We start from the raw sequence: 7633 nt of genomic DNA, 5'->3' as shown, positions 1-7633 counted from the left end.
TTGAACTGGCATCTAAGCTTCAGCCTCTGTCCCATCGATGAAACGTTGCATCCCTCTGCTTGTTCTACAAGTATTTTAATGGTGAATGCTCTGACGAACTGCAGACACTTGTGCCCCCACGACGCAGACACCCTCGACAAACCCGACAGGCAGCTAAATCCCACCCCCACACAGTAGAGATCCCTAGATGTAAAAGATCTTTCTACTCCAGTAGTTTCTTCCCCAGAACCGCTAGACTCTGGAATTCCATTTCAGGATCCTGCTTCCCTAACTGTACTGACATGCAGAAGTTCAAGTGCAACGTGAACCGACATCTTGCTGCACAAATCCCTACATAGTGCCCCAGTAGTTGCTGACCCTGATAGTAGCCCCTTGCACCAAAGTGGCAATGTGCCTTGTTTGGGGTGAAAATGTTATTTAAAAAAAAAAAAAAAAAAAAAGCTGCCATATTTGATTTCTCAACTTTGTGCCTTACTTTTGGACGTTCCTATTTTGAAAATAAATAAATAATTGTTATAATTCTTTTTCTATCCTTTGCAAATGATTCAAATGTTAGTATGTTATTATGGATGCTAACGACTACCAGTTGTCAAAGTTTCAGCTTTTCACAATTGTTATTTCTAACAAATATTAGGTTTTAAAATTTTGTCCTTTAGTTTTGGACGTTACTGTATATATATATATATATATATATATATATATATATATATATATATATATATATATATATATATATATAGTAATCCACATACAATACTGTTTCACAGCTTATCAGTGCGGCTAGACAGGCAACTGCCTCGAGCCAGGATCGAAACCTGACCGCCAAATAACGATGTTTTGAAATCGTCTAAATGCTTCTGCTCGATTCGCAAAGAGCGTCGCTTAATATGCTAATGGCAGTTTGTATATCACTTCCCTATATGCTCAACCCAAGATAGGGAGCATTATAATACACACACATATATATATATATATATATATATATATATATATATATATATATATATATATATAAGAACATATTTATGTATGTATACATACATGTATGTATGTATTATATACGTATATATATATTAGTATATATAGGCAGCATTTTCTCGTTTTATGCAGGTTTTATTTTAGAACAGAGACAACTCTTGTTTGTTACGCTTACAATCCATTTTTTCTTTTAAACATTTAGAAAACAAAATATTTATAAATAATATAAAGCTCTCTATATACACAGGTGGCAAAAAGAAAGTCCGCACGTGTAATTTTTTCAAAAACTGCAAATTTAAGCTAAATTTAATGTAAATGTTTAAACAAACTATACCTCATTTGATTGGCCTTTTATTCTTCTATAATTTTACCTGTTCATAATTGACTTTTAATTGAAGAATTCTAGTGTTCACGTCAATTTAAAAAAAATAACTTCAAATTGAGGAGGCAAAAAGAAACTCTGCACAATGGAAAATTGTTATTTAAACGTAACTTTAGGACATTAATGCAACACAAATACAACAGGAACACAATGAACTAGTCAATATTTAGTACCATAGCCCTTCTGCAATTTGACAACCTGCAATATTTTTGGAATTCCTTGAATTAGACTGCATTAACCTTCTTAGTGACATGCAATATGGTTTCTGTTCTGCTAGATTTACAGCAGATGTGCTAACGGTTATATCTCATAGGATTAGTGAATCTCTCGACAAAGGCTTCCTTTCTAGGGAAATTGCTCTTGACATATCAAAGTCCTTCGATAAGGTATGGCGTAAAGGCCTACTTCACAATATTTCCAGCTATGGTATAACTGGAAATGTTTTCTCAATTATTAAATCATTTCTCTCTGATAGGTTCATAAGAGTAGTGGTTGATGGGCAGAAATCAGAGGCCTACAGTATTAATGCTGGAGTCCCTCAGAGGTCCATCCTGGGCCCAGCTCTCTTCCTGATGAACCGCCCCCTTAAGTAAGAGACTTTATCAAGTCTCCAATACTAATGATTACTACGATACTATCCCATTGATTATTGTACACACAATAACCTTTATCCCCGAGTGGCTTCCGAGCCTTGATAATTGGTGACCACCATGTAAAAAAAAAAAGAAGAAAGCAATACTCCGAGAAAAGGGGAAAAGGGCATCCCACTTTTCTTTAATTTTTGTCCAAAGTTCTTCCAAATTAATAATTCTGTAGCTGTTGCTTGATGTAATGCCATAGGTTTTCGATAGGATTGAGATCTGGAGATTGTGCAAGCCAATTCAAACACGGAATATCATGCTCTTCCAGGAACCTCTTGGCATTACCAGCTGTGTGAATGGGAGCATTATCCTGCATGAAGATGGGATTATCATCAACATTCCAACCAAAGTAGGGTAGAAAATGCTCAGTCAACATATTAATGTACTTGGTTAAATTAATTCGATCTTGTAAGCGAACTAGAGGCCCTGGGCTATTGGTACTAATAATGCCCCACACCAAAACTGAACCTCCACCACCTTGCAGCGTTGAAACTGAGCACCTAGGATTAAATTCTTCATCTTTCCTCTGACGGATGTATTGCCTACCATCACTGCCTAGCCTATTGAACTTGCTTTCGTCGCTAAAAATCACTTTTGACTAATATGAAGAGTCATGATCTCCATTGCATCTGACAAAATCCAGACGGCATTTTCTGTTCTTTACAGAAATCATTGGCTTGCGTCTTGCAACATACCCTCGAAAATTAAATTCCTTTAATCTGTAGTAGACAGTAGAAAGAGAGCACTTTTTAACAAGATTGCACTGTTGTTGGATTTTGGGAGCCGTTTCAAATCTGTTTCTTAGGCTGCAGATCTTGATAACATTGTCTTCCCTGTTAGAAGTAACTCTAGTACGACCAGATTTAAAGGTATCATGAACACTGCTGGTTTTTTGGTGCTTTTACACAGTCTTTCGTACCGTTTTCTCATTATATTTCAATCTGTGGACGATTTCTCAATTGGATTAACCAGAAAGGTGGAGATTAATGATCTCCTGACGATCACTAAGAGAAAGTCGTGGCATATTGCCTAAATGTTACATTGTATAACCTGGAACAACAACAATTACGATTAGAGATGCTTTGTTGCCTATTGGTGGATATTTTAAACTGATTAAGGGGCGATAATTTAAGTTGGTTTTAAGCGAATTTGTCGCTGTGGACTTTTTTTTGCCTCCTCAATTTAATGTTATTTTTTTAAATTGATGTGAACACTAGAATATTTCAATTAAAAGTCAAATATGAACAGGTAAAATTATAGAGTAATAAAAGGCGAATCAAATGAGGTATAGTTTGTTTAAACAGTTACATTAAATTTAGCTTACATTTGCAGTTTTTGAAAAAATTACAAGTGCAGACTTTCTTTTGCCGTCATTGTATGTACGCTATGTGGAGGACATTCTTATTTTAGCTGAAAATACTGAAATGGATACCAACTACAGTACATTTTCAAAAAAACTCAATTCTTAATTTTACAGTAGAGTTGAATAATAATAATAATAATAATAACATTTCATTTGTTGATGTCGTTATTGATACGACCAATAAGTTTTTACACTTCTGTATATAAAAAAACAACGAGCATAAACCCCAGTCTCCTGAACTTTAAAAGTGAGTGACCACAAAGGTACAAAATAGCCATAATAAAAAGTCATTAAACCGTGCTAAAATGATATCATCTACAAAAAAATTGAGATAAAAAACATTAAATGCTACACCCTTGAAAACCCTAATAATAATATTAGCCAACACCGCAATGCAAACCCCATTAATATATTTTATCAAAATCAAATGACATCGAACTTCAGAATCGAAGAAAATGCAATTGAAAATATCGTACGTAGATACTTGACGCCTATTGACAGTAACTCTAAAATTAAATTTATTATCTACTACAAGAAGTTTAGAACACAAAACCTTGTGGTTAGAAACAACTCCTCACCGACTATAAAAACGTAGGAACAAACCAATGTAGTGTATAAATTTAAATGTTCTATGGAAGAATGTAACTCTAAAAATAATACTTACATTGAGCATACACCGATAACGTTGTCCCGGCGAATAACGATGCATCTTAATAATACTAGTGCTATATATCAACATTTGATAAAAGAACATAACTGTTCCCCCTCCAATCTTAGAAAAATCCTTGTTGACAACATAAAAATTATACAACATGAAAACAATATTAAAAAATTAAAAATCCTTGAAGCGTTATATAATAGAAGCCTTCAACCCACTATAAATGATATTGCATTCGAGAAAAGCAGTAATGTTTTAAAATGTCTTGCATAGTTCTTAGTGGACGGACTTTGTTCACAGTGTCCACGAACTTGCTGATTTTAATACTCGAATTTTTAATCGACCTATATTTTTGATCGACTTTTCATCGACTCTATATATTTTAACTTATCACCTAACGCTGTTTACTGTATATTTTAATTTTCACTTTTAATTCTCATTTTCACTCCTTCGCACTTTTGCTTTACCACTTGAAGATGATTCGTGGACGAATCGAAAGCGCTCATGACAGCAACAATTATGAAACTTTTATTAATATTTTTGATTTTTATATAAGAAGATTAAACGGAAAATCGAAAAATTAAAAAAAGATTCACTGTCTCCATTGCATTTAATAATATTTATTGGAATGAAAAATGCTGCCTAAATATACCAATATATATATATATATATATATATATATATATATATATATATATCAGGAGCGGAGATGGGACTAGTGCCACTCGTGCCCGGCACGACCAATAATTCGGTTAATCTTATTCAAAATGGATTAAAAAATCATCCATTAATTTCAAGCAAACATAGTTAGTCTGATCTCAATTAAATTACATATCTATTCAAGTTTCGATAACTAAGTAGCAAAAAATTCATAAATATATCTGGGAATAATACAAGGATGCTGTTTTGAACGCGTTGTCTTTGTCCGGCTACCGCCAGATTCATTGAAAACTCCATAACAGCGGCTATGACGTTGAACGTCCGTAATTCGTGCCAAGCCAAACCTTTACTCGTAATAATCATAATGTTAGAGAAATCCAGATTTTTCTGTAATCACCCGCAAAGTGAAGCCCACTTATAGTGCCTAAAATATTTAGCACGATCGAGCCTGCTGATGTCTGTTTTAGGAAGAGGATGAGGGACCAAGAGAGAGAGAGGGGGGAGAGAGATCTCTAGACACATACATACGCATAAACACATGAAGAACGATTACTACTACTGTTGCAATATGTAGTAGCACGAATAGTTCTGTGTAAACATAACCATGCGTGTATATCAGATTGTAAATAAATATCAGTGATGAAGTTATTGTTTCATTAATTAATAAAGAACAGGTTTTGAATAAGAGTGAATTTGTTTTTTTGAGGAATTTTTTTTTTCGTGAATTTTGAATCATAGAAATCTACGAAAAATACGGGTTTTAAGTCATTTTATATTAATACTAAGAAACCCGTCAATCCAATAAACCTTCGTAGAATTCCGTAGTGATACGTAAATACTTTGTAATTTTTTTTCATAAAAACCCTGTATGTAACTTTTCTTGCTGCATCCATCATTTCACAGCTATTTAAACCTAACTTTATTCATCAATATTACCTTTTATTCTATGGGAAAATTTAATCGCCGTTTTTGGAGAACATTACTTCAGTTGCCGAAATATTTCAGTCGCTTCACTACATTCAATTTTACCACGGACTTTATTTACGAATTCTTTGTATCTATTGCTAACCTGGTTAGTTGTCATTGTCATCAATTTCTTTATTCTAATAAACATATTTTTCTACTCATAGTAATGAATATCTCTTTTCTTCTATACTTTTGAAAGGGAAAAAATATCTTATCTACTGTATCAACAAGACTACAAATTATATAATATCTTGATTGTTCACAAAAAAACAAAAACAAACACCATGCAAGGTACGTTAGTCAATCTGTGCTATGCAAAGGAGAATCACACAATAGCAACTATGATTACTTATTTGGGTCCACGGACCACGGATTGGGAACTAAAGTTGACAAAGGGCAGGGGGGGGGCACGACAAGCAATAATAGGCTAGAGTCGCCACTGATATATATGTACGGCATAATTGTGTTGACACACCGGTTCTTGCCAGATCACTAAAGCTAAGCAATTTTGAGCCTGGCTAGTACCAGATGGGTGACCATTTGGGAATTCTAGGCGCTGTATGTGCTTTCCGCTTATCTCGGCATTGTTTCCAGTTATCCTGAACCTCCACTTGCTACTGATATTCAACAATGTTGACTCAGGAGAAATGTGGTTGGAGATTGTGCAATTCTTGCCAGAAAAATTTCACGCGCAGGCACCCTTACCCTGGGTATCCATAGTCTGTCAAGACTGAAGGAAGCCATGATATATATATATATATATATATATATATATATATATATATATATATATAAAATAAATAATATTTAAGTCTCAGCAGTAGAGTGAAAAGCATATCTTATTTTTCTTTTATTAATATTATTGGAATTTTTTCCTTTTTTCCCTTGTACACATTTTTGTGAATTATTCCATGGATTTCTGCCTTTGGATTATTTTGGACCATCTTCAAATTACGGGATTTCCTTGGATTTTACTTGTGCAAATGGAAATTCAATTAACTTTCTTGAAGTTATATATTTGGATTTTACCGTCACTGGATTATTTATCTTCCACCAGACTATCCATTCACGTGTAATCACCTTTTTCTTCACCATATTCCCTCTGCTTCACTTTTTTGTTATCAAGTAAGATCTTTGACTTACTTGTTGTTTCATCAAATACTTTTGCATGCAAAATCCGATCCCGCATTTTGCTAATTCCTACCCTCTAATGAGAAGGAAAGTATTTCTTCGAAACTCCACGGATTAAGGACTATCCATTTATCTAATGTTTCCTTTTCAGATTAAATATGTTTTTAACTCATTTCAAAGTGTTTTTTAACATGTTTTATTAACTGTTTGCTCGTATATATATATATATATATATATATATATATATATATATATATATATATATATATATATATATATATATATATATATATACATTTTTTTTTTTTGCTTAAATCATTACAGATTGTTTCTATTGACAGGACAATAATATTATTCTGCCGATTTCTTCAGATAATTCAAGTCAAAATAAAAGATTCTTAAAAATTACAAATGAGCATTAAAACCCAAGATTTGAAATTCTGGATAGAGAGGGGAAGGGAGGAGTGAGAGGGAAGAAAAGGAAAGGAAAAGAGAGGAAAGGGATTGCGGAGAAATATAGATTATATGTAGTTAGGAATTAAAGTTAAAGATTAAGGATTAGAAAGAAGTTGAAGCTAAAATGAATTAAAAACAAAAGAGGAGGTTGCTTGTTTTGAGAGGAAGAAAAGAAAAGGAAAATATGGGGTTAGAAAGGGAAGCTGAAAGAGAAAAATAACGAACAATAGTGTGTCAGACGGATGTCAATCAGAGGCAGTAGTAAAATAAAATAAATTGCACCTGCTAAAGCATTGATACATCGGTTAGAAAGTCTGTTAATGAGCAAACCCTGTAGTGGTGGTAGATAGGACAAATATACGTCCAGTTTAAGAAGGTGATAGATACGTCCAATAGAT

Source organism: Euprymna scolopes, chromosome 33, assembly GCF_053919585.1.
Source record: "Euprymna scolopes isolate OS-2025 chromosome 33, ASM5391958v1, whole genome shotgun sequence".
NCBI classification, from domain to species: domain Eukaryota; kingdom Metazoa; phylum Mollusca; class Cephalopoda; order Sepiida; family Sepiolidae; genus Euprymna; species Euprymna scolopes.
This window is presented reverse-complemented; position numbering follows the sequence as displayed.